This window comes from Festucalex cinctus, chromosome 12 (genome assembly GCF_051991245.1).
Source record: "Festucalex cinctus isolate MCC-2025b chromosome 12, RoL_Fcin_1.0, whole genome shotgun sequence".
Lineage (NCBI taxonomy): Eukaryota > Metazoa > Chordata > Actinopteri > Syngnathiformes > Syngnathidae > Festucalex > Festucalex cinctus.
Genome location: NC_135422.1, coordinates 14917332 through 14945068, shown reverse-complemented (window position 1 = coordinate 14945068; position 27737 = coordinate 14917332). Strand labels below are relative to the sequence as shown.

Below are 27737 nucleotides of genomic sequence, written 5' to 3'. Positions count from 1 at the left end.
CAGGTGGCAGAAAATTTTTGATTTGCAGTTTAAAATCAATTTTTGAGGATTTAATACATAAATTGTCGGAGGGCGGAAAAGTCCGCCTTCCTGCCTTCCTGGAATAAAGCAAGTCCGCGCTTTTGGCACTGTGATGTCGTTCTCAGTTGACAGCAAGTGGCAAGATGGCCGCCCCCTGAGATGGGTAAAAAACAGGTGACAGAAAATTTTTGAATGGCAGTTTAAAATCAATTTTTGAGGATTTAATACGTACATTGTCGGAGGGCGGAAAAATCCGCCTTCCTGCCTTCCTGGAATAAAGCAAGTCCGCGCTTTTGGCACTGTGATGTCGTTCTCAGTTGACAGCAAGTGGCAAGATGGCCGCCCCTGAGATGGGTAAAAACCGGTGGCAGAACATTTTTGACTTGACATTTAAAATAAATTTTTTGAGGAATACATAAAGCGGCTTGTATATCTCAACTAACTTGTAAGTTGGGTTACTTGTATCTCAAGGCACACTGTATTTGTAAAATAATTGTTTGCTCGTTAATGGATACAGCTATTCAGTCATATGCTTTTTTTCCTCAAATGTCAGACTGTTTCTTGAATGTTATTTTCCTGCCATCACATATGCTCCTTTGCCATCATCAGACTCACATTTCCAGCTTCTGTGCGCCTCTCCATGACCAAAATTGAAGTTCACCTCGGGCAAACTCAAGAAAGGGGGTTGGGCAATGTAAAATGCAGCCAGCTGAATCATTGTAAGGCGCAGTGAATGGCTCCCCCACCATCCCCTCGGTCCTCGTCTTTAAGACTCACTGGAAGTCCGACGCCGTTCCTGAACATTCCGAAGGGGTTCCCATGGTAACTGATTTGAATTGTGATTAATACGGGAGGTGATTAATTAGCTCAGGCTTGTGTCATGCGAGGGAGTTACGGCGGTGGGTGTGTGGCCTACCTTCAGTGGCAATGTTTGAATCAGTACTTCAACATGTGTGTGTCCCATGTGGTTTGTCCTTGCCCGTAGTGAGAGCGTGTGAATCAGAGGTGAGTCCTCTAGAGTGCTGCTCTCTGCTGTCATGTTATGACACAAGTACCTGACACCCCGCCCTCAGTCCCCACCACATTCACATGTGCCCTTGCACCAACATGTTGTAAAGCCCCTAATCCTCACTATTCAGGCCCCTCTTGCTTCCTATGGTGCCTAAAATTACAAATCATTCGACTTGCCAGTTCTGACAATTTTTTGCTTTGACTCACACGTGCAAAATTGCCCGCGAAAATCTGCATATAATTGGCCCATGTTTTGTTTTTTTTAAATATATTGGCAGGAATCGTCCCACATTCAGTGACACGCAGTGTGCGCTATGTACCCGCATGGTATATTTTGGCAAGAGTGTTTCAAGTATTTGCCATGGTATTGTTTCAGTACCGGTATTTTATGCATGTTCGTATCATCATCAGGAAAATAATGCTAGCCAGTAGGGGTGTTAAAAAAAAAAATCGATTCGGCGATATATCGCGATACTACATCGCGCGATTCTCGAATCGATTCAATAATAGGCAAAATCGATTTTTTTTATTTTTATTTTTTTTAGGATTCACACCTTAAGCATGGAAGAATGTTATATGAACGGAACATTAAGCCTTAATATTTTATTTTAATGCTGTTTAAACATGAAACAGATTACAACCTCTATAAGACTGAAATTTCAGATAAATAAATAATACATTTTCATATAAATCTTACACTCTACAAGCTTACTGATTAGTATTTTCTAAATTTGAATGAAAAAAAATCGCAACAATCGACTTATAAATTCGTATCGGGATTAATCGGTATCGAATCGAATCGTGACCTGTGAATCGTGATACGAATCGAATCGTCAGGTACGAGGCAATTCACACCCCTAATATATATATATATATATATATATATATATATATATATATATATATATATATATATATATATATATATATACACACACACACACACACACACACACACACACACACACATATAGACATACATATATACATATATATACATATACATACATATACATATACATTAGGGATGCACAATATATCGAAAAAATATCGATATCGCGATATTGGCCTTTGCAATATGCATATCGCAAAGGCGAAATTTAGAAAATACTAATCAGTAGGGGTGTTAAAAAAAATCGATTCGGCGATATATCGCGATACTACATCGCGCAATTCTCGAATCGATTCAATAATCGGCAGAATCGATTTTATTTTTTTATTTTTATTTTTTTATTTTTATTTTTTTTAAGGATTCACACCTTGAGCATGGAAGAATGTTATATGAACGGCACATTAAGCCTTAATATTTTTATTTTAATGCTGTTCAAATGTGAAACAGATTGCAAACTGTTTGTGTACAGTGGCTCACGGTTATAAGCCTCAAGTTTTAGATAAATATATTCATACAAATCTTACAGTGTACATGTACAAATTTACTGATAGTATTTTCTAAATTTGAATGGAAAAAAATCGCAACAATCGACTTATAAATTCGTATCGGGATTAATCGGTATCGAATCGTGACCATTCGTATCGGGATTAATCGGTATCGAATCGAATCGTGACCTGTGAATCGTGATACGAATCGAATCGTCAGGTACTAGGCAATTCACACCCCTACTAGCCAGCCATAAGCCCATTCATAGATCGAGCTACATGGCAATTAAAAAGAAACGACATCCATTTCAGACATCAGTATAAAGAGTTCCCCGTCTGAAAACAAAAGGTATTTTATGTGCTCAAAGCGGCTCGCAGTCATGCAGGTAGCTGATGGCGCCTGATAGCCATCTTCTTTCAGTTCCTCTCCGTTTGTTTTCCTAATTTAAGGAAGCCTCTGTGGTTCAGCGACGACACCTCCAGCACCCGCCCTGTCCCTGTTTAAATTCTCCTTCATGGCTATTTTTGCTCTGTGAGCTAGACCAGTGACTCGCAAACTTTGAGGTAAGGCACATACCGTATTTTATATTAGACCTACCTACCTACCTACAGTAAATATGTAGCTAGCTATAGCTATATATAGGCTTAACTATAATATGTACTCATCTAGCTAGCTACAGTATCGATGTTTATCTATCTATCTATCTATATCTATATCTCTCGGTATCTATATCTATACTATATTTCTTGGTATCTATATCATTCGGTATATATATATCTATATCTCTCGGTATCTATAGCTTTCGGTATCAATATCTATCGTATCTATATCTATAGGTATCTGTATCTATACCTCTCAGTATCTATATCTCTATCTCTCGGTATCTATATCTTTTGGTATCTATATCTATATCTATCGGTATCTATATTTCTTGGTATCTATATCTCTCGGTATCCATATCTATATCTATCGGTATCTATATCTACATTTCTTGGTATCTATATCTCTCGGTATCCATATCTATATCTTTCGGTATCTATCTATATCTTTGTCTATCAGTATCTATAGGTATCTATATCCATATCTCTCGGTATCTCTGTCATGGTTCGGTTCTCAGCCCTGTTGTGCTCTTGTGTGTGTGTTTTCAGTGCCAATTACGAGGGGGGCGTTTCCCAGCCCCACACCTGCATCAAGTTGGCAATCAAGACTTTAAAAGGACTCCGAGCAGCACTGCACGCTGTCGGATTATTATTTGCTCACCTCCGTGTCCAAGTGTTCTCCGCGTTTCCCTGTTGGTAAAAGTTTTTTGAATCTGCCGTCGTCTTTAGTTTACTTGTATTCACGTGTGTGTTTCCGCGTCGCCTTTTGTTTGATATACTCGTGTTGATTGATTCCGTGTACATTTCGTGTCGTCCTTGCCGGGTGCAAGTGAGTTATGTTTTTCTTGTCCTTGCTGTTAGCAAGTGTTTTTTGTTACGTTAGTTCTCCTTGCCGTTTGCAAGCGATTTTGGTTATGTTAGTTTTCCTTGCAGCTGCAAGCGCTTTTTGTTACATTCGTGTTCCCTGCCTTTTGCGGGAGTTTTGTGTTTTCCAATTCCTCCTTGCCTTTTGCAAGTGTCCTTTGTTACTGCCGTGTCCTTCGCCTGTGTGCAGGGGCACCGCTGAAAATTTCGTTGTCTTGCCTGCGCGCAAGCTTTGTGATTTCGGTTTTTCCAAGAGAATAAATCGAGGTTGTTTTCCTCCTCCGAGCCTGCCTTTTTGGGATCTGTTCTTTATCGACTCAATCGAGTCGTCACAGAATAATCCGACCATGGATCCCGCAGACTCGGAGAAGGTGAGACGGGCGTTGGCCAGCCAGGGGCAACGGGTTGGGCAAACTGAGACCACCTTGGTGGGACTCCAAGAGGTGGTAGGCAGGCTTGCTCACCGGTGCGAGGAGATGTTCGCGAGGCTCGAGCAGCTCGGTTCCCGCGGAGTGCTAAACTCGGAACTTCCGCGAACAGACTCAGCCACGTTGGCACCCCCAGCAGCTCCTAGGGAACCCGTTTTGCCCCATCCGTCGCGCTATGACGGACAGCCGGGTGGTTGCGGTCAGTTCTTGCATCAATGTTCGCTCATTTTCGATCAGCAACCGTACACCTACGCTCGTGATCAATCTAAGATTGCTTTCATTATGAGCCTCCTGTCTGGTCAAGCCGCTACCTGGGCGATGGTGGTGAGCAACTCACGACCAGACCTCCGGTCCTCCTTCCCGACTTTTGTTTCAGAATTTCAACGTGTGTTCGACCATCCAGTCAGGGGGAAGGAGGCCGGAGGTCGGTTGTTAGACTTAGTGCAAGGAGAAAGATCAGTCGCGGACTACTCGATCGCGTTTCGAATTCTGGCCGCGGAAAGCGGATTTGATGACTGTGCTTTACGAAGCATTTTCCGTCGTGGATTGAACACTGTACTTAAAGATGAGTTGGCGGTCCGTGACGATACGAACTCTCTCGAGGGACTTATAGAACTCACCATTCGGTTGGACAACCGCTTACGTGAACGGCACCGAGAGCGTGTCTGTGAGCGGCATGGGCCATCCGTCAACCACCGCATGACTGGACTCAGCCTCGTCGACGACGCAGAAGCACGTTCCCTCCCGGGCGCCCCAGCTGACACAGGGGGGCTCATGCAGGTCGGAGGTGGACGTCTGCATCCCGAGGAGCGTCGCCGTCGATGGCTCACGGGAGCCTGTCTCTACTGCGGTCAACCAGGGCATCGGGTGGCTTCCTGCCCGGCGAAACCACCACGTCGGACGCGACCAACCACCCGACTGGGGGGTCGGGCCAAGGAGACCCAGGAGTCTGGAATTGACTCGAACCAGGGTAAGCACTTGCCGGGGGGAACCGAACCTAGCCTTGCGAGTAGGACTAGCTGTGATGTTCAACGGTTAGAATTGACAGGGGAGTTGTCCGATGGCGGTATGAATCTTAAAATTAAGGCACTCATAGATTCGGGGGCCGATGATTGCTTCGTCGACCCGTGTGTGGTCGAGGCGTTAGGGAGTCCGATGGAACCATTAGAGAAGGTTAAGGAGGTTTTCGACCTCGATGGGTGGTTATTGGCGCAGGTCCGACATGTTACCGGACCACTTACTTTGAAGCTTTCGGGGAACCATGTTGAGAGAAGGAGCTTTTTCATTATGCCATCCCGTTCTGCTCCTCTAGTGTTGGGCCTGCCGTGGTTAAAGACTCATAATCCCGATATTGATTGGGAGAAGCCGGCCCTAGAGAACTGGAGTCCCTTCTGCCATGCTCATTGTTTGAAGTCGGCAGGAGGGGCTACCACAGTACCAGTTAGCCTAGCTCCAGAACCCGTTTGTCTTGATCATGTCCCCGAGGAATACCATGACCTAAGTAAGGTTTTTAGCAAAGATCGCGCGCAAGCATTGCCGCCCCATAGGCCTTATGATTGTGCGATAGAGTTGATCCCAAATGCGCCATTGCCGGGTTCACGCCTTTATCAGGTGTCCCAGCCGGAACAGGACGCCTTACGGGAATATATTTCGTCTTCACTAGCAACCGGTCAGATCCGACCGTCAAAATCACCCGTAGGTGCGGGGTTTTTCTTTATCGAGAAAAAGGATAAAACTCTCCGTCCGTGCGTAGATTATCGAGGCTTGAACGACATTACCATAAAAAATAAATATCCGCTTCCCCTGTTAGACTCAGCATTTGCCCCGTTACAGTCCGCTAGAATTTTTACAAAGCTCGACCTGCGTAGTGCCTACCATCTGGTGAGGATACGGGAGGGGGATGAGTGGAAGACCGCCTTCAAGACCCCACTCGGGCATTTTGAGTATTGCGTAATGCCATTCGGTTTGACTAATGCCCCAGCGGTGTTCCAATGTCTGATTAATGATGTCCTTAGGGACATGTTGAACATTTTTTGTTTTGTCTATTTGGACGACATCTTAATTTTCTCACGCGATGTGCACGAACACCGGCAACATGTCCGCTTGGTTCTCCAGCGCCTTCTTGAGAACCGGCTCTACGTTAAGGCGGAGAAGTGTGAATTCCACTCTAAGTCGGTTCAGTTCCTGGGCTTTATCATTGAGGGAGGGCAACTTCGAGCGGATCCGGTCAAGACCCAGGCCGTGGTCGATTGGCCGAGCCCCAAGACACGGAAACAGCTGCAACGTTTTTTGGGCTTCGCCAATTTCTATCGGCGTTTTATTAGGAATTATAGTTTACGGGCAGCCCCACTTACCAAGCTGACTTCGAGTAAAGTCCCGTTTAGGTGGACACCTAGTGCCGAAGAGGCGTTCCATGATTTAAAACAGTTGTTTGTCAACCCACCTGTACTGGTCCACCCTAATACCGATGTTGCTTTTGTGGTCGAGGTTGACGCGTCGGATTCAGGAGTGGGGGCGGTCCTGTCCCAGCGGTCGCCAGAAGACGGGAAGCTCCACCCCTGTGCCTTCTTCTCCAGGCGACTGAGCCCCGCTGAGGCCAACTACGACGTCGGGAACCGGGAGCTGTTGGCAATTGTCCTGGCGCTACAGGAATGGCGACACTGGCTGGAGGGCGCCAAGGAGCCCTTTGAGGTTCTGACGGATCACAAAAACCTGGCGTACCTCCGGGCCGCCAAGAGACTCAACTCACGGCAGGCACGCTGGGCCTTGCTGTTTACACGATTCAACTTTGTCGTGAACTATCGCCCGGGTTCCCGGAACCAGAAGTCCGACGCTCTGTCCCGAATGCATGATGCTGCAACTCCCGAGGTCGGGACAGAACCGGTCCTGCCAGAACATTGCTTTGTGGGCGCGCTGCGTTGGGAGATCGAAAAAAGAGTCCTGGATGCTCTGGAGGGAATCACTATTCCTGGGGAATGCCCGGCCGAGAAACTATTTGTTCCTGTCCCGTTGCGGGCGGAGGTCCTGCAGTGGGGTCACAGCTCACGAGTGGCATGTCATCCAGGAATTAACAGGACTCTTGCCCTCGTCAGCCAGCGTTTCTGGTGGCCAGAAATGAAGAAGGACATTGTCGAATTCGTCAAGGCCTGTACCGCTTGTGCATGCGGCAAATCCTCCCACCAGCCTCCGGTGGGTCTACTACGGCCGCTACCCATCCCGTCGCGGCCATGGTCCCACATCTCCCTGGACTTCATCACAGGCCTCCCTAGGTCGAGAGGAAACACAGTGATTATGACCGTGGTAGACCGGTTCTCTAAGCTGTCTCACTTTGTCGCCCTCGCCAAGCTACCGTCATCCTGGGAGACAGCACAGCTCCTCATCCGTCACGTGTTTCGGCTCCACGGCATTCCGATGGACTTGGTATCAGACCGTGGGCCGCAATTCATCTCCCAGGTCTGGAGAAAGTTTTGCAAGCTGCTGGGGGCCACCGCCAGCTTGTCTTCTGGATATCACCCCCAAACAAATGGCCAAACAGAGAGGGCCAACCAGGACCTCGAAGCAGCCCTCCGATGTGTTTGTCTACACAATCCTGAATCCTGGTCTTCTCACCTCTCTTGGATCGAGTACGCCACCAACACCCTGCCGTCATCAGCGACTGGACGCTCACCTTTTATGGCGGCTTATGGCTATCAGCCACCCCTGTTCCCGTCACAGGAAGGTTCCATTGAACTGCCCACGGTCCAGCATCATCTTCGGCGGGCCCACAAGGTATGGCGGGAAACCCGAGCGGCGTTGTCCCGCACGGCGGTCCGCAACAAAGAGATCGCGGATCGCCGGCGGCGTCCGGAACCCTCCTACCAGCCAGGAGACAAAGTCTGGCTCTCTTCCCGGGACATGCACCTTGCTGGGTGCTCCAAGAAGTTGGGTCCGCGTTACATTGGACCTTTCGAGATTCTCTCAATCATTAATCCTGTTACAGTGAAGCTCAGACTACCGCCCTCACTCAAGGTGCATCCGGTGTTCCACGTCTCCCTCCTCAAGCCAGAGACCCCCAGCCCTCTGCATCCTCCTGAACCAGCTCCGCCTCCTCCCCGGTTGGTCGATGGAGATCCCGTCTACACGGTCAAAGAAATCTTGGACTCGAGGCCCAGGGGCCGGGGCTTCCAGTATCTGGTCGACTGGGAGGGCTATGGACCCGAAGAGCGCCAGTGGATCCCCCGCTCCTGGATCCTGGACCCGTCATTGCTCGAGACCTTCCATACTGCACACCCAAATAAACCAGGTGGTCCGCCAAGGGGCGTCCGTTAAGGGGGGGGTACTGTCATGGTTCGGTTCTCAGCCCTGTTGTGCTCTTGTGTGTGTGTTTTCAGTGCCAATTACGAGGGGGGCGTTTCCCAGCCCCACACCTGCATCAAGTTGGCAATCAAGACTTTAAAAGGACTCCGAGCAGCACTGCACGCTGTCGGATTATTATTTGCTCACCTCCGTGTCCAAGTGTTCTCCGCGTTTCCCTGTTGGTAAAAGTTTTTTGAATCTGCCGTCGTCTTTAGTTTACTTGTATTCACGTGTGTGTTTCCGCGTCGCCTTTTGTTTGATATACTCGTGTTGATTGATTCCGTGTACATTTCGTGTCGTCCTTGCCGGGTGCAAGTGAGTTATGTTTTTCTTGTCCTTGCTGTTAGCAAGTGTTTTTTGTTACGTTAGTTCTCCTTGCCGTTTGCAAGCGATTTTGGTTATGTTAGTTTTCCTTGCAGCTGCAAGCGCTTTTTGTTACATTCGTGTTCCCTGCCTTTTGCGGGAGTTTTGTGTTTTCCAATTCCTCCTTGCCTTTTGCAAGTGTCCTTTGTTACTGCCGTGTCCTTCGCCTGTGTGCAGGGGCACCGCTGAAAATTTCGTTGTCTTGCCTGCGCGCAAGCTTTGTGATTTCGGTTTTTCCAAGAGAATAAATCGAGGTTGTTTTCCTCCTCCGAGCCTGCCTTTTTGGGATCTGTTCTTTATCGACTCAATCGAGTCGTCACAATCTCTATCTCTATCTCTCAGTATCTATATCTCTATCTCTCGGTATCTATATCTTTCAGTATTTATATCTATATTTCACGGTATCTATATCTTTCAGTATCTATCTAGAGCTTTTGGTATCTATATCTATCAGTATCTATCGGTATCTATATCTATCAGTATCTATATCTATCGGTATCTATCGATATTTGTCGGTATCTATATCTGTCATGGTCTATCAATATTGATCGGTATCTATTTCTTTCGGTATCTATCTGTAAATCTATCTATCGATATCTATAGGTATCAAATGATATCTATCGGTATCTATCGATATCTGGTATCTATCGTATCGGTATCTGTCTGTCTGTCTGTCTGTCAAAATGACATGTAGATTTAGTCAGTCCCTCTACTGGCTGTGTAAAGCCTGTCAGGAGTTTTATTTATGCACATCGACCATCCTGCCATTGATAAACGTGTCTAAATGCATTTTTTGTTCATGCACATGCATGCCAGGCAGCCAGCCTCCTTCCCTCCATCGCAGGCCGGGGCATTAAGTGGCCTTGTGGGGAAGCCGCGATACGGCCTAATGCACCTGAGAGCCCCTGAAATCTATAACCATCGTCTCCAGCTTCCTGATATTACTGGAAGCGTCTGTGTTGTGCCGTCTGATTGGAATCTCCGGGGACGGCGTTCCTTCGCACCGCCGCGGGGCGATCGAGAGAGAGAGAGAGAGAGAGAGAGTGAGGGAGGGAGGCAGATGCACCTCCGCCGTTTCCTCAAGGTGATTCACCTTCACGCACGCGCCCCAAATCGATGTGAAATTGAACTGAAAATTGAACTTTGAGCGCAGTAATGTGGCACATGTCGTTATTAAATCTTTTCCTGAGGCTCGCCTATATGCAAACCGGCCTCAGAGGGTAGGGGGGGAGGGTGGGTGGTGGGGGGGACGACACGCATCAATGCCTCGTCATAATTGTCCACGATGCCATGGCCTGGATATCATTTTATAGGCTTCAAATGTCATTACAAAATGATTTTCTGTCATGTGCAGCTGTTATTAAAGGGCCTCTCTCTTATTACTTACTAATGCGACAATCATTTGTCACGCAAGACTCTAAATTTGGCATACATCAACTAACAAAAATCTTATTACGTTGTTATTGGAGTGAATCATATCCACACTGAACACGGAGCTTTCGGAAGGAATTGTGTGATGATTGAATGAATTACAATGCACTTGGAGTGAATCATGTGCTAATTCGTACGACTGCCACTGTATTTGGACTGAATTGTATCATAATTGTAGCCAATCGTATTTTTTTGCAGTGTATTAAATCATACCTGGAGAGGATCAATCATAACTAAAGTAAATCATATTGTATTTGGAGTGAATCATGTCATAATTGGAATTAATTGTATCATAATTGGTGTGAATCGATTTGTATTTAGAATGAATGTCGTGATTGGAATGAATCGTACCATACTTGGACAAAATCATATTTATTTGGAGAGAACCGTGTTATAATTGGAATGAATCGTATCATTACTTGAGTGGATCTATTTGTATTTGGAATGAATAGTGTCAAGATTGGAATGCGTGGTATCATATTTGGAGGAAGTAATATTTATTTTAGGGATGTTCAATACCACTTTTTTTCAGACCGATACCGATACTCAGACCCTCAGTACTCACCGATACCGATACCAACTGCCGACACCAGTAGTACATTTTGAAAAATAGAAAAAGTCACTAAAAGATATTTTTAAACAAATATATTTCCTTTAATTTTGACGAGAAAAAAACAGCACAGTCACAATTCAATAGTCTTAACATTCAAAATAAAACACAAAAATGCTCTTTTAGTTTAAGATTCACAATTTTGAAGTATTTCCAAACCCATGAAGTTTTGGTGAAAAACTGCTGCAAGCTAGCGCCAGTTACAGGCAAGGAGGACTCGCTTAACGTCTTCCCCCTCTGCCATCGGTCGCTTGTACTCGTGTGTCACGAGTACTCGAGTACTTGAAAAAAGGTTGGTATCGGCCGGATACGGATACCTAGTATCGGTACTCGCCCATCCCTAATTTATTTTGAATGAATGGAGTAATAATTGGAATGAATCGTATCATAATTGGAGTAAATGCTGTTGTATTTTGAGTGAATCGTGTCATGCTTGAATGAATCGTATCATAATTAGAGTGAATCGATTTGTATTTGGAATGAATTGTGTCACAGTTGGAAAATCATCATATTTAGTGGATATCGTATTTATTTGGAGTGAAACGTGTCATAATTGGTATAAATCGTGTCATATTGGAATGAATCGTATCATTAATATCTATAACATAACATCAAAGCGTATGTAGAAATGGAAGAATGTTGATTTGTTATGATTGTATTGTATTGGCGTTAATGTTTTATGTTGTGTTAGTTTATTGTGTTCCTGTAAAGCGCTTTGTGACAGTTCAGGCTCTTTGAAAGCACTATATAAATAAACTTGAGTTGAGTTGAGTTGAGCTGAGTTGAGTTGAGAATTACTTGAGTGGATCTATTTGTATTTGGAATGAATAGTGTCAGGATTGGAATGAGTGGTCTCATATTTGGAGGAAGTAATATAGCCTATATTTGGAATGAATGGGGTAATAATTGGAATGAATTGGCTAATAAATGGAGTAAACCCTGTTGTATTTTGAGTGAATTGTGTCCTACTTTGAATGAATCGTATAATAATTGGAGTGACTCAATTTGTATTTGTAATGGATCGTGTCACCATTGGAATGAATCGTATAATATTTGGAGGAAATCATATTTATTTAGAGCGAAACGTGTCTATTTATTTGAATCGCACTTTTACTCAAGTGAACCGTGTTTTATTTGGAGTGGATTATATCATAATTGAAGTGAATCATATTGCATTTGGAGTGAATCGTGTCAAAGTTTCAATTAATAGTTTCATAATTGGAGGGAATTGTAAATAGAGAAGGCCTTATTGTGTGGGGATCCACATCTGAACGCCGTGTTTACCATCTGAGGGGCAGGTTGCGACGTGCATACGAATTGAATCGCATCGTATTTGCATTGTATGGGACTGTGCTATAAATGCAATGAATTGTATGTAGTATCATCAATAGACTGAATCGTAGCGGTGGAGACGCCACCAGAAACATGCAAGAGTCCACTTCCTCAATGTACAAGGTGCACTTACATCCCCTAAAGGGCTAATTATTGACTCTGCGGTTTGTTCTCAAACTATAAAAGGTAGATGCGGCAACAAAATAAAAGAGTACAGTCGGACTGAGTCCCTCAAGGTGCCAAAGCTAATGGTGCTAATAATTGAACTGCGAGGTATAACAGCTGATTTGCAGCGATCACATGACCGTCGTTCTTTCCTGTATCAATCAAAAAGAATCCAAAATGGCCTCAAGACGTTAACCATTTATCAGCCAGCGTCTCTGGATAGGCCTGCTGTGCATTTTTGTTATACGAGCCGCCAGTTGTAACTGCGTCCTGCTTTCCCTTCTGCTCCTTTTTATGCGTTTGTTGTCGCTCTTCTTTTATGCTTATGTCTCTGGCTACTTTGCATTCCGGGCCTGTTCTTGTAAAACATTTGGCGGCCATTACCTGGGAAAAGTGTGCTATAAATAATCGCTACTTGGGCTTTTTTCCTTTTTTTTTTTTTTTTTACATTTTCCAGAGCTCAAAATGAACAGTATGTTCCCAAAGTGTCAAAGGTACAAGATCATCACTAACAATTAATCGAATTCAAGTCGACTTCGCAAAGTAGTAGGACAAATTGCAAATGTTTCAATTTTAACTATTATATATATATTAGGGGTATTTATTCCCAAGTATCTGGCAATTCGATCCATATGTTGATTCATAGGTCACGATTCAATTTGATCCCAATTAATCCCGATACAAATCAGTACGTCGATTATTGCGTTTTTATTTTAACTCAAATTTAGAAAATACTAATTAGTAAGCTTGTACATGCACACTAAGATTTGTATGATAATGAATTTAACTGAAACTTCAACACTGTAATTAACAAACAGGATGCAATCGGTTTCATGTGTGAACAGCATTAAAATAAAATATTAAATATAAATATAAATATAACATTCTTCCATGCTTACAGTGTGACCCCTAACCCTAAGTAAGACTTTTTGTTGAATATTCCCATAAAAAATTGATGTTTAAATATTGATTCAGCCACATACTGAATCGATACAAGAATTGTGCGCTATATTGCTGAATTTAGTTTTCTTACCACCCCTAATATATATTTAAATATATATAGATTTAAATATATATATATATTTAAATATATATATCCATCCATCCATCCATCTTCTTCCGCTTATCCGGGGTCGGGTCGCGGGGGCAGCAGCTTCAGGAGGGAAACCCAGACTTCCCTCTCCCCAGCCACTTCAACCAGCTCCTCCGGCGGGATCCCGAGGTGTTCCCAGGCCAGCCGAGAGACATAGTCTCTCCAGCGTGTCCTGGGTCGTCCCCGGGGCCTCCCGCCAGTGGGACATGCCCGGAACACCTCCCCAGGGAGGCGTCCAGGAGGCATCCGAACCAGATGCCCGAGCCACCTCAGCTGGCTCCTCTCAACGCGGAGGAGCAGCGGCTCGACTCTGAGTCCCTCCCGGATGACCGAGCTTCTCACCCTATCTCTAAGGGAGAGCCCGGACACCCTGCGGAGGAAGCTCATTTCGGCCGCTTGTATCCGGGATCTCGTTCTTTCGGTCACGACCCACAGCTCGTGACCATAGGTGAGGGTTGGAACGTAGATCGACCGGTAAATGGAGAGCTTTGCCTTTTGGCTCAGCTCTTTCTTCACCACGACGGACCGATACAGAGTCCGCATCACTGCAGACGCTGCACCGATCCGCCTGTCGATCTCCCGCTCCATCCGACCCTCACTCGTGAACAAGACCCCAAGATACTTGAACTCCTCCACTTGGGGCAGGATCTCATCCCCGACCTGAAGACGACACTCCACCCTTTTCCGACTGAGGACCATGGTCTCGGATTTGGAGGTGCTGATCCTCATCCCAGCCGCTTCACACTCGGCTGCGAACCGCTCCAGTGAGAGCTGAAGGCCCCGGCCTGATGAAGCCAACAGCACCACATCATCTGCAAAGAGCAGAGATGCAATGTTGAGGCCACCAAACCGGAACCCCTCCACGCCTCGGCTGCGCCTAGAAATTCTGTCCATAAAAGTTATGAACAGAATCGGTGACAAAGGGCAACCTTGGCGGAGTCCAACCCTCACCGGAAACGAATCCGACTTACTGCCGGCAATGCGGACCAAACTCTGGCAACGGTCGTACAGGGACCGAACAGCCCGTATCAAGGGGCCCGGCACCCCGTACTCCCGAAGCACCCCCCACAGAACTCCCCGAGGGACACGGTCGAACGCCTTCTCCAAATCCACAAAACACATGTGGACTGGTTGAGCGAACTCCCACGCACCCTCGAGGATCCTGCGGAGGGTGTAGAGCTGGTCCACTGTTCCACGGCCAGGACGAAAACCACACTGCTCCTCCTGAATCCGAGATTCGACCTCCCGACGGACCCTCCTCTCCAGCACCCCTGAATAGACCTTACCAGGGAGGCTGAGGAGTGTGATCCCTCTGTAGTTGGAACACACCCTCCGGTCCCCCTTCTTAAAAAGGGGGACCACCACCCCGGTCTGCCAATCCAGAGGCACTGTCCCCGATGTCCACGCGATGTTGTAGAGGCGTGTCAACCACGACAGCCCCACAACATCCAGAGTCTTTAGGAACTCCGGGCGGATCTCATCCACCCCCGGGGCCCTGCCACCGAGGAGCTTTCCAACCACCTCAGTGACTTCGACCCCAGAGATAGGAGAGCCCACCCCAGAGTCCCCAGACTCTGCTTCCTCAAAAGGAGACGTGTTGGTGGAATTGAGGAGGTCTTCGAAGTATTCCCCCCACCGCTTCACGACGTCCCGAGTCGAGGTCAGCAGCACCCCATCGCCACTATAAACAGTGTTAACGGTGCACTGCTTTCCCCTCCTGAGACGCCGGATGGTGGACCAGAATTTCCTCGAAGCCGTCCGGAAGTCGTTTTCCATGGCCTCACCGAATTCCTCCCATGCCCGAGTTTTTGCCTCAGCAACCGCCGAAGCCGCGTTCCGCTTGGCCATCCGGTACCTGTCAGCTGCCTCCGGAGTCCGACAGGCCAAAAAGGCCCGATAGGACTCCTTCTTCAGCTTGACGGCATCCCTTACCGCTGGTGTCCACCAGCGGGTTCGAGGATTGCCGCCACGACAGGCACCGACCACCTTACGGCCACAGCTCCGATCGGCCGCCTCAACAATGGAGGCGCGGAACATGGCCCATTCGGACTCAATGTCCCCCGCCTCCCCCGAGACAAGGGAGAAGCTCTGCCGGAGGTGGGCATTGAAACTCCTTCTGACAGGGGATTCCGCCAGACGTTCCCAGCAAACCCTCACAATACGTTTGGGTCTGCCAGGTCGGACCGGCATCTTCCCCAACCATCGGAGCCAACACACCACCAGGTGGTGATCAGTTGACAGCTCCGCCCCTCTCTTCACCCGAGTGTCCAAAACATGCGGCCGCAAATCCGATGACACGACTACAAAGTCGATCATCGAACTGCGGCCTAGGGTGTCCTGGTGCCAAGTGCACATATGGACACCCTTATGCTTGAACATGGTGTTCGTTATGGACAAACCGTGACGAGCACAGAAGTCCAATAACAGAACACCGCTCGGGTTCCGATCAGGGGGGCCGTTCCTCCCAATCACGCCCCTCCAGGTCTCACTGTCATTCCCCACGTGAGCGTTGAAGTCCCCCAGCAGGACGAGGGAGTCCCCAGAGGGAGCGCTCTCCAGCACACCCTCCAAGGACTCCAAAAAGGGTGGGTACTCTGAACTGCTGTTTGGTGCATATGCACAAACAACAGTCAGGACCCGTCCCCCCACCCGAAGGCGGAGGGAAGCAACCCTCTCGTCCACCGGGGTAAACCCCAACGTACAGGCGCCGAGCCGGGGGCAATAAGTATGCCCACACCTGCTCTGCGCCTCACACCATGGGCAACTCCAGAGTGGAAGAGAGTCCAACCCCTCTCAAGAGGACTGGTACCAGAGCCCAAGCTGTGTGTGGAGGCGAGTCCGACTATGTCTAGTCGGAACTTCTCTGCCTCACACACCAGCTCGGGCTCCTTCCCTGCCAGAGAGGTGACATTCCATGTCCCAAGAGCCAGTTTCTGTAGCCGGGGGTCGGTCCGCCAAGGTCTCCTCCCTTGGCCGCCACCCAGCCTACACTGCACCCGACCCCTTTGGCCCCTCCCACCGGTGGTGAGCCCGTGGGAATAAATATATATAAATAATAAATAAATATATATATATATATATATATATATTTAAATATATATATATATATATATATATATATATATATATATATATATATATATATATATATATATATATATATATATATATATATATATACACAGTATATGTATTAGTGCCTTGCGGTCATAATAAGCTATTAATGCGGTGCATGCCCAAGCCCTTCAAAATAAAATCATTTAACATATTTATCTGTCAGCGTCCTCTGAAATACAATACACTGATATAACTTAATCAAATGAATAATTCCCAGATGTCGATATGCGTCAATTTCGTCAAACAAATAATTTGTCTGATAGGTCTATTTGGCCTGTCACCACAATTTGGACATTTAGGGATTTTGGTTTCGTCCAAAACCGAACCATCCGGCGAATCAATGACTTCATGGTGCATTTTGGATTGGCAAATAAAAAACTACCATTTTGAAACAGTGACGATAAAAAGTGTACAGATTGTTTATCTTGTTGGAGATTTTGCGATATAGGTTGCAGTGTTATCTCTTCGCTTGCACCTGTTTCAGGGCCGCAAAGGAAACAAGCATCTTTTCCAAGTTGCCAATGTCGGAGTAGGTGACAAAAGAAGGGCTCTAGCGGAGTGTGAAGGAATAATAATAAAATCGTCCTTGATGACGAGCCAGTACGCGATGAAGCCTGCTCGTCGCGCGGCGAGCTAATTTGCGCGTCGCGGCATCTGTTGCTCACACTTCCTCCTCCTCCTCCTCCTCCTCACGCTGTGACAGGTGTTTAGCTCCTAGTGAACTTCTTAGGCCTCCGTGTGATCTCCTCTCATAAAAGTCACATCGTTTAAAAAAATAAAAAATAAAAAGTCGCCTGATGCGTGTGCCGGCGTGCACAGCCAGATGGCGAGAGTCGCCATGGCAACGCGCATGGCAAGCCGTCGGTGCTTAAAGGCACGCGGGGCTGAGATGCATAACCGCGAATGAGATGATTTATTATTGTTGGTAAAGACCAACAGTGGGGGGTGGTTGTTTCATTTTGTGTGTCAAAAGTTGACGATCCTGCTGCAAACTTGGGAAGGAGTGCGTTTGGGCTACAGCTGTCAGGAATATTTTTAAACTCAATTCCATTGATTCATCGAACAATTGGATCACATTTTAGTTGGAGAGCATTGCAAAATCCCCCCCCCCACAAAAAAAATAAAAAATAAATCCAGATCATTGTTTCTTAACCAATTATTTGGTATTGTTTAGTGATTTAAACAAAACAAAAATTGGTTGTACAGAATTGGGACAGTTTTCGGTTTAAAAAAAAAGAAGTCTCTAAACAATTATTCGATTATTAAAATACTTGTCAATTAATTTGATAATCGATTAATCAATTCAGTTTGACACTTCTAGGTTGGGCCAAAGTACAGTTTTGGGTGCTTTATATCAAACATGTTTTGAAATTCACAAGATTAAGAAAAGGTTGCAGACATAGCATCAATACCGATACCTGGTATCGGTACTTGCTCATCCCTATTAGGTATGTAACAATAACGGCAATATCGTGATATCGTGATGTTAAAACTGCAACAATATATCGGTGTCGTGTCACGATATTAAAAGCAGCACATCTGTTGAAAATGTCAGGTTGATTTCCATTTCTGCAGTTCTAGCACCCTCTGGTGGCTAGTTCTTGAGTGCAATTTAATTTCCACAAGGCATGTTTTGGCCCTTCTATGTTTAAGCCACACTAATGGTCAGATGAAGGAAAACTTAATATGCTTGTGAACCAAGTCAATTCGGTGTAGGAACTCAATGTGTACTTATATTAGCAAGTACGTGCCTCAATATTATGTGTTATTAGAGATTACAGATTGTAAATTGTTTATATGCATTGCTGTTATGTACAAAAGCAAAAGAAAAAAAAATCAATTCTTTCATTAAATGCAGTTTCCCAAAATGTCTTCTCCTTGGTCCATCCTTCAGTCGGATGGAGCCATACAAAGAGACGTTTTATCGTGTCGGTGCTCCTTCCCATTTCTACACTCTGCAGCCCAAAAGCTCCCAAAGAGCAGGCCAAAACTTTTGTAGAACTCCGGTCATGCTGACTGTAAAAGGACGACGAGTTTATTTTCTAATTTTCCGTCAATGTCGGAACTCTTATTTTCTAACTTCCTATTTGGGCGGAAGTTTATTTTGAAGGTATGCGGAACGGTAGAATGACGGAGGAGACGGCAGGTGATTGAGAGCGCGAGACGTGGTGAAAACAGTTTCACGCACGGGGAATCCAACATTAAAGATACTTAGCCCGGTTGAAAGTGACAATAAGGTAAAGAATTTAGCTAATCTTTAAATATATTTATGTTTGTGTTTACCTTTTGAGTTTAATTAGCCTGACTTTAACTGTATAGAAGAAATGTGAACATGTTTGATTGATGGCGTCATGTTTGTTTTATTTTTCAGTCTTACGACATACGTGAAGTTGCCCCCCCCCCCCCCCCCCCCCCCACACACACACACACACACACGCACAGACCCCACAGCACGCAAAATTTAAAATTTGATGGAAATGTTTCGCTTGTCCTCCGTTTGTGCTCTTCAGACTACCAGTAAAGCTTCATTATTTCAACCGACGCTACACTGACCTTTTTTGTAGAACAATACTTGAGTGAAAAACTTTGAGATTGAAGATTGAAGAATAACATACAGTATATTAAAAAAAATGATATTCAATTTGTAGTGTAATATGACGACAAGTAATATTAATGCGATAATACATCCTTCTGTTGACCTCAGCAAGTCTGAGGTCAATCTAATAAGTGGAGGAAACTTCGATAAGGTTCAATCGAAAAACGATTTTCAGATTCTAAATGGTTTTCCTACGACAAAGTAATCCGTTAGACTATTTTCGTTTTTCTTTTTTTATTATTATTTCTTGATTTTCTTCTATTGCTTCATTTGCTCTTGTTGAATCGTTTAATCGTTCGATATTTTTCCGCTTCCCGATGCGCCGGGGCCGTACGATGCCGCAGCTCCCACGCGGGCTGCGCTGTGGAGAAGCGGACCTGCATCCTAAAGCTTTCGACCCTCCCTCCCACCTTCTCGATCCTCTTCCTCATTGCAGTCTTCTCACGTTATCCCCCCCCCGCCCCGCTCCTCCTCCTCATCACCATCATCATCCTCCCTGCCTCCCTCATCCGCCTCCACAGGAGAGAGAGAGAGACAGAGAGAGAGAGAGAGAGAGAGAGAGAGAGAGAGAGGAGAGGGAGGCATGCAGGAGAGTGCGGCTGAACGTGAACGACATGTCGACAGTCAGCCTGTAAAAGTCTTCTGCCGGTCGTTCCCTGATTCTTTGGCCGAGGACTGAGTGAGTATTTTCAGCTTTTTTTTTCTTTTAAAAAAAGACGTCGTGAATGTTTTTTGTGTGTGTGTGAACGTGCGAGACAACGTTGGAGGGGGTGCTGGTGGTGGTGGCGGGGGGTTTGGACGGCAAAGGATTTCCATCCGTCGGCGTGTGTTAATGGGCTTTCCTAATGACTTGGCTGTTTAATTGGTCATGCCTTCGCATACTGGCTAATTGATTTTTCTTTTAATGCTGGATGATAAGAGAGATAACACCCCCGTTCCTCCTCTTCTCCCCTCTCAATGCCATTGATCAGGGATGGTGCGGGGTGGGGGGGGGGCATGGGGATTGGGGGGGGGGTGCTTGTTGATGCCTGTGATAGTGCAGTTGCGCGGTTTGGAGTATGCAGAAGCCGACCGCCAGGCTACTCTGACGGACAAGAGAGGACGAGGAGGGGGTCGGTTGGCGGGGTGGGGTGGAGTATAGGGTCTGTGTGTGTGTGTGGGGGGGCTAGACACCGGAGTTATGTGACAGGAATAATATGCCGGAGGGATAAGCGACGTGGCCGTCATTTGCCGAGCTCGCCTGCATGCGTCAGTCCTCGGGAGAGAGGGACATTGAAAAGCGAGACCAAACAATGCAATCGGAGCGGGACGACACTCCGGCAAAAGGCCAACAGGGACTCGAAACGAGGCTCGACAGCGTCGCAATTTGTCCAAAAACTCTACGAGGCGAGTTGGCTCTCAGCAGGGATTCCCAAAGTGCGGCGCAAGGGATGGCACACAGTGCACATTTCCTTAAGAAAAAGGAAGAAAGAAAGAAAAAAATGTCGTTTTTGTTTGAGCGACAAAAATTACAGTGATCCCTCGCTACTTTGCGGTTCACTTATTGCAGATTCGCTCTATCGCAGATTTTTATTTGGGTCCATAACTCGGGTTGTAACCTACCTCTATTTCGCAGGGTTGGATACAGTCCTATTTTCGATGGCACGTACCCCATAAAATTCTTGATTTATGCTACTATTTTTCATATTAATTTGACTGAGTTAAGTGTTTTGAAGGGTGGGAATTGTGTGTGGGGGAATTTTTTATTTATTTACTTTTTTATTTTTCATGACCTCTACTCTGCGGAAATTCACCTATCGTGGGCGGGCGTGGAACGTATCACCCGCGTAAAGTGAGGGAACACTGCACTCGCAAAAAAGGCTAAGAAGACAAAACAGAACAACATACTTAAAAAAAAAAAAAAAAACTTTTTTGTTGTTTCTGCTACAAAAACATTATTTTTGGCAAAATAACAAGAAATGTATCAGAAAAAATACATTTCCTAAAGTTTATATTAGGGATGTAACGATACGTGCGATATCGTGATATTGTGATTTTAAAACTGCCACAATATCGTCGTCGTCACGTTCACGATATTTAAATGCAACACATCTGTTAAAAAAAGTCAGGTTGATTTCCATTTGTGCAGTTCTAGCACCCTCTGGTGGCTAGTTTTTTAGTGTAATTTAATTTTCATTAGGGATGCTTTGGCCCTGCTATGTTTAAAATCTACACTAATTGTCAGATGAAGGGGAACGTAATATGGCTGTGAAGCAAGTCAATATGTGGAGGAACTCAATGTGTGCGTGCATTAACAACATAACTTAATAATAAAACATAACAATGATAATAACATTGATGTTATTTTTTTTAGTATGAGCTCGTTTTTTTTACAATATTGTGACTTTTTTTTAAATATCGCCAACCTCCCCACAATATCGTGATAATTATCGTTACGTGAACTTCATATCGTGATAATATCGTATCGTGACGTTTGGATATCGTTACATACCTAGTTTATATTACATTTACAAAACTACAAAGAAAAATTATTTTCAAAAAGAAAAGTACAACTGTACAAGTTTTTTGGTTGACTTTCAAAGACAGAACCAAAACGACCCAATTTTGGGGTAAAAGAACCAAAAAAATTGCGTCATGTACAAAAGTAAGGTCAAATTGGCCCCTTTTTCACCCAAAATGGTTGTTTTTGACTATTCCGGTAAACTGTTTTTGGTGTGTAGCTTAAAATCTGTCCGTCCTCCACCTGGAATTCCCAAACTAAGGCATGTACCTTGAACCTTCGATTCGATTTTACGACTCTGCATCAACATTAAAAGCTTGATCTCGACTAATCATGTGAGAACTGAATGAACTGAGAACTTTGGACAACTGTAAGAACATCATTCAACATCGATACAACACTTTCCATTGTTTAAAAAGTTTTATGTATTTCTTTGTTGTGTCGTAAAAATATTTTCAAAACAGCCATCCACACATCAAATACAAGTACCGGTACTGTGTAACAACAGTTTCAATTACAATACAGTTGTGCTGGAAAGTCAACTTGTGAGCTTAACTGAAAATGTACAAAATGTAAACGTTGCTTAATTACGTCAAAATGCGATATGAATCGTCATCAAAATTCACATGCACGTCTTCACTCACGTCAACTTCAACCTGTTAAAAAAAAATCCAAACAATTGCTACAGAATTTTGGATGTTGTGAGCACTAAGCCTTTTTCTCACCATACAGTGAGCTCGTACGTTTACATACCCCGAGGGTATGTAAACTTTCAAGCACATCTGTAAGTGCAGTGTATAATATTGCTTCTAAAGTTAGATGCATCACAACGCTAACATCTCAACTAGGATGGTCTCGCTTTCCATCCTTTGTTTGCCAAGTTGCCAACTTCTAAAGTGGATGTGTGGCTTAATATACCCGGTTGCACTGCGTACTATTTAAAAAAAAAATATTTTTCTTCATATATGACCCAAAAAAAGGGCGTTGTTACCTAACGATGCATTCCAGGCTGAGTTAAGTGAAAAAAGTAGTGAAGCCATTCAGCCACGACCACAGCTGTCGCCTACGAACATCGCCATCTGGTGGCGTATTTCCATTGGTTGCTGCTTGATGACATCACTTCTACGCGACACACAGTAAAACCGCTGTCGCTATCGAATATTTTTTTGAATCAATTATTCAATCGAATAATCAGATTTTATTTATTTTATTTTGAATTAAAATGTATCACAAAACTATTTTATTACCCCTGATTACTGTTTATTAACACAGAACATAATCAGTCTTCATGAAGATAAAGAGTTGCTGACATTTTAACTCATTCACTCTCAGCCATTTTCACTGAAGCAACCCCGGCTGTTTTACTGGATTTTAACTGATTTTGTAAGGCGTGCGGAATATTGTGTTCTATCGTTATAAAAATATGGAACCTAAATTCCATGAAAAGAAAGATTAAGAGTCTCTTTAACATTCACTGCCTTTGACAAGTATACTTGTCAATTGTATTTTTCAGAGCGGGGATAGATGGGGGAGAATCTGATTATGTTCCACTGTAAATGTCAAACTTGGAAACAACTTTACTGATGCCTAACCACCGGTAGATGACATCATTGCCCCCATTTTATAGGAAATAAACACAGTTTCAGAGTCCATGGGAGAAATGGCTGTATTTTGGCAAACCTACATTTTTCTACTGTCAATTATAAAAGAACGGGACGAGGAAAAAAGTAGGGAGTCTATTCTGTCATTTGGTAGATTCGGTTTATATATAATTATTGAACATAATGTCGCATGGGTATTGAAAATTTTGAAATTTTCTAAAATGGCTGGCAGTGAATGAGTTAAAAGAAAGATTAGAGTCTCTTCTTTCATCAGGGAAAAAAAGTACCGTATATTTGTATCTGTTTCCGTTTTGTGGCTATTAGCATTAGAGTGTAGCTAAGTTTCATCATTATTCACAAATCTGTTGAAAACACTGGAGAAAAGAGCTTGTTGCAACATGGCCCTGGTTGATCTCTTATACTCTGCTACCACCTGCTGGCCGTTTATTGTAATAACTACTATTTAAGCGACCTTTTCAGGTCAGAGGCTGCATCAAAGCCTTCTGTATGCTCTAGCATTAAACATAAAAAAATAAAATAAAAAAATACGTCTTTGGGACCATGGCAACATTGAAAATAGAACGTGTTTATACGTTTTTGGGTGCAAATGAGTTAAATTTAATAAAATGGCTCCAAGCGATTACGCAATCATTAAAATAGTTGTTGATTAATTTAACAGTCGATTACTTGATTCATTTTGACAGTTTTAACCACAACACCCAACGACTGCTAGACATTCCTCCTGCCATGCTGTAATACCGAAATACGTAGTAAACACACTTAAAATTAACCCCAAAGGCTGTTGCATTCAATTAATTGTGGGCGTTTTTGCATAATTAGAGAGTTTTGTAAACACAAAATGTAGTTTCAGTAGTCTGGCGCTTGACGTTCCTGATCTTGAAGGGGCAAAATCAAGACAAAAACAGCCCGATTGTCTTTTTTTGTGTGTACCCGGCCTACATGCAATGTTGGCCAACTAAACATAATACCTTAATTGCCTATAAAAGATGTGCGTGCGGCAGAGATGGGGTGCGCCAACTCTGTCGGAAGGGGGTGCGTGGCTTAAAAAGATAATGCTGTATTTGTGTGTGTGCGTGTGAGGCTTCGACAGCCCATCCAAAAGTCTTCCTCTGTGTGTGTGTGTGTGTTCATGCTTTTACAGGATTTGTGGTGCGAGCTATGCTGCATTACAGCGGTTTATTATGAAAGCGCTCGCTCATCCACACGTGGCTCGCTACCTGTGTCGGAAAGCTTGGCAGGCTATGAAAACCTGCTTTTTGTGTGTGTTTTGACCTTTTTTTTTTTCTCCCCTCCTTACACGCACACACACACGTACTCGGCTGCCTTACATGCATACAAGCAGTGCGAGAGTGAGCGTTAGGATGTAATCAATATCAGATTTCAGCCGCTTCAATGTGAGAGCTCTCATCCTCCCGAGTGGCTGGCAGCCTCCGCTGACTTACGACTCGTGAGTGGGTCCGCAATACTGCCCGATCTGTTTTAGCTGTTCGGCTCATCGAGTGCAGTGGCACCTTGAGATGCAAACTCGAGTCATCTAAGGAAACATAAAATCAGAGGTGGGAAATCCAGGTCCAGAAAGTAAAAAACCCTGCCATAGTTTGGCTTTAGCCTCAAGTGCTAGCGAGATAGCTCACAAGGTGATTGTTGACCTGCTAGGGAGCTAACTAGCCAGCTAGCATCAGGGGCTAATAACAAACTGTGGCAGGATTTTTACTTTCTGGACCTCAATTTGCCACCTCTGCATAAAATAAATACATTTACAATTTACAGTGGAGAGGCATCACTAGTTTAATGCTAATGGGCTAACAGTTAGCATTGTTAGAGGCGTCTATCCTAACCCAGTGGTTTCAAAACTACGGCCCGGGCGGCCTACCATCCATTTTTTAACGGCCCACGGCAAAAATTGATTGTTTTGTACAAAGAAAGTTGGGTCATGTTGACCCAAGTAGCGGGTTGGTCCAATTTTGGACTAAAATTTGATTATTTTGACCCAGCAGTTTTTAGAGCGCATAGTTAAAAACTGAAATTAAAAAAACATTATCATTAACAAAATAGAATAAAACAAAAATGCTTTAAAATTTAACAAAAAAATCTTATTTTTATAAAACTAACTATAATGAAAACAAAAATGTCCTTTGTTTTCATTCTTGTCAATATTATAAATGAACTTTCAAGGTTTAATTTAAATGTATTTATTTTAGTATTGCTGTAGATCTGTACAGAGGAAGGAAGGTCAAACAGTGTTATGAGAGTTGTAGTTTCTTACACAATTCTTAGTGACCTTTTTTTTTTTTTTTTACTTGCTCGACAAATACGCTGTAGCCTATATTAAAAAAACAATACTACAACTAATAAAAAATAAACTACAACAAGGGATTTTCCTTAAAAAAAATGCTCTATAAATCTTATTAAAACTAACTGAATTTAAAAACTAAATAAAAACAACTCTAATGGAAAAATAATACACTATAATCACACTGCCTGGCACCAGCTTTGCCCAATCATCCTCTTCCTTTCATGCCCCCACCCCACCCCAATCCAACCCTTGTTTTCCTGGTCATAATCATCTCCATGATTGCTCTTCCTCTCCCGGGCGCTGATATTTCCACCGCTGCTGCCTCCTAGTCCGACGGCCCCCGCCCGACGCAAGATTATTGCTGTATGATTACAACCCGCGCACCATCAGGATCATTATTGCATTTCGCGTGACAGTGCTCGACGCCGTCTGCGAGCGTCGAGATGCTTTATCCAATTTAGATCTCATTAAGACTTGAGAGCAAAGATGCCCCCGCAAAGACTCTGACGTCTCCGCAGTGTTTTTGTGACCATGACTGAGCACCTTTTTCCTGTTTGCTTTCCACTTCAGTCGGCAAAGCGGCTGTCACTCAACCACGTCATTATCACAATAGTATAGACGCTCAGCCACTTGCAAATAAATACGTATGTACTACAAATCAGTGCTGGAGTGGGACTGATTTTCATCCATGAGGTCCTATTATGTAGGATAAAATGGAACTTTGTAACGATTGCAAGTTTCAGATCCGATTGAAACCTCAAACCATGAGGTGGGGTCCCTCAGGGGTCAAGCCTTGGACCCCTATTGTTCAGTCTGTATGTTATCTTTGGGTGAAATGCTTCAGAACAGGTCACTGGTGGGAAGATGTAGAAACAGACTATAGGTAGTTTAAGTAGTATTTGAACCGCTTATCTTCACGAGGTCACGGGCGTGCTGGTGCCTATCCCAGCTATTTGGGCATCTATCTAAAATAATTTTACGTCAATTGCAATATTTTACTCCAAGTAAATATCTGTTACCACATTCACTGCCAGCCCAGCAAAAAGTCATCATTTGATGTCTTTTTCCGTCAATGGCAGTGAATGAGTGACAAGCTGTGTATCACATTGTAGTAAAAAAAGAGATTAAATCGCTATTAATCAGTTAAAAAATGTAATAGTTTGACAGCACATATATACATATATACATATATATATATATATACATATATATATATATATATATATACATACACACATATATATATATATATACATACACATATATATATATATATACATACACATATATATATATATACATACACATATATATATATACATACACATATATATATATATATATATACATACACATATATATATATATACATACATACACATATATATATATATACATACACATATATATATATATATACATACACATATATATATATATACATACACATATATATATATATACATACACATACACACATATATACATACACATACACACATATATATATATATATATATATATATATATATATATATATATATATATATATATATATATATATATATATATATATTGTGTTTGGATCTGTACCGTTAAAAGTTTTTGAAGGTTGGATGAGGAACCACCAGCGTAGACGACGGGACCCTTTCCCCTTCTCCTCCTTCTCTTCTCGCTTTCTGTTCCCTGATTGCCATTCGTGCTATTAAATGGAGCAGTTCATTAGACGGAAGCATTATGAATCCCATTTGCATTTGCCCATATTCATATTGCATACATTAAAAACAACACACGCGTGACATTTCGGCTTCGGCAGGCATTTGAGCACGCCGATGAATATATTCATGACTCTCTTCGACCCCCCCTGGAAAAAAAAAGACAAAAAGCACATTATAAAATCTGATTCACAGGTGAACGGGCGCACGTGTTTGCCTTTTGTTGTTTACGTCAGTGCAGCGATTTAAACAATAGTCCAA

At 43.9% G+C, this 27737-nt stretch overlaps 1 protein-coding gene and 1 long non-coding RNA gene across 2 annotated transcripts in view; one reads left to right on the top strand and one right to left on the bottom strand.

Moving 5' to 3' along the window:
- Window positions 1–46: 46 nt before the first annotated feature.
- LOC144031990 (uncharacterized) lies at window positions 47–27625 on the bottom strand. The gene is made up of 4 exons (XR_013287645.1): window positions 27539–27625; window positions 27355–27463; window positions 254–366; window positions 47–175 (listed from the first exon to the last, which is right to left on the bottom strand). It is a non-coding gene; the product is annotated as an uncharacterized LOC144031990 (long non-coding RNA).
- The window catches only part of LOC144031989 (SLIT and NTRK-like protein 3), a 35396-nt gene continuing 27557 nt past the window's right edge, over window positions 19899–27737 (top strand). Inside the window, exon 1 of the mRNA XM_077539566.1 lies at window positions 19899–20022. The gene's annotated coding sequence lies outside the window, so the exon portion shown is untranslated. The remainder of the gene's footprint in view (window positions 20023–27737) is intronic.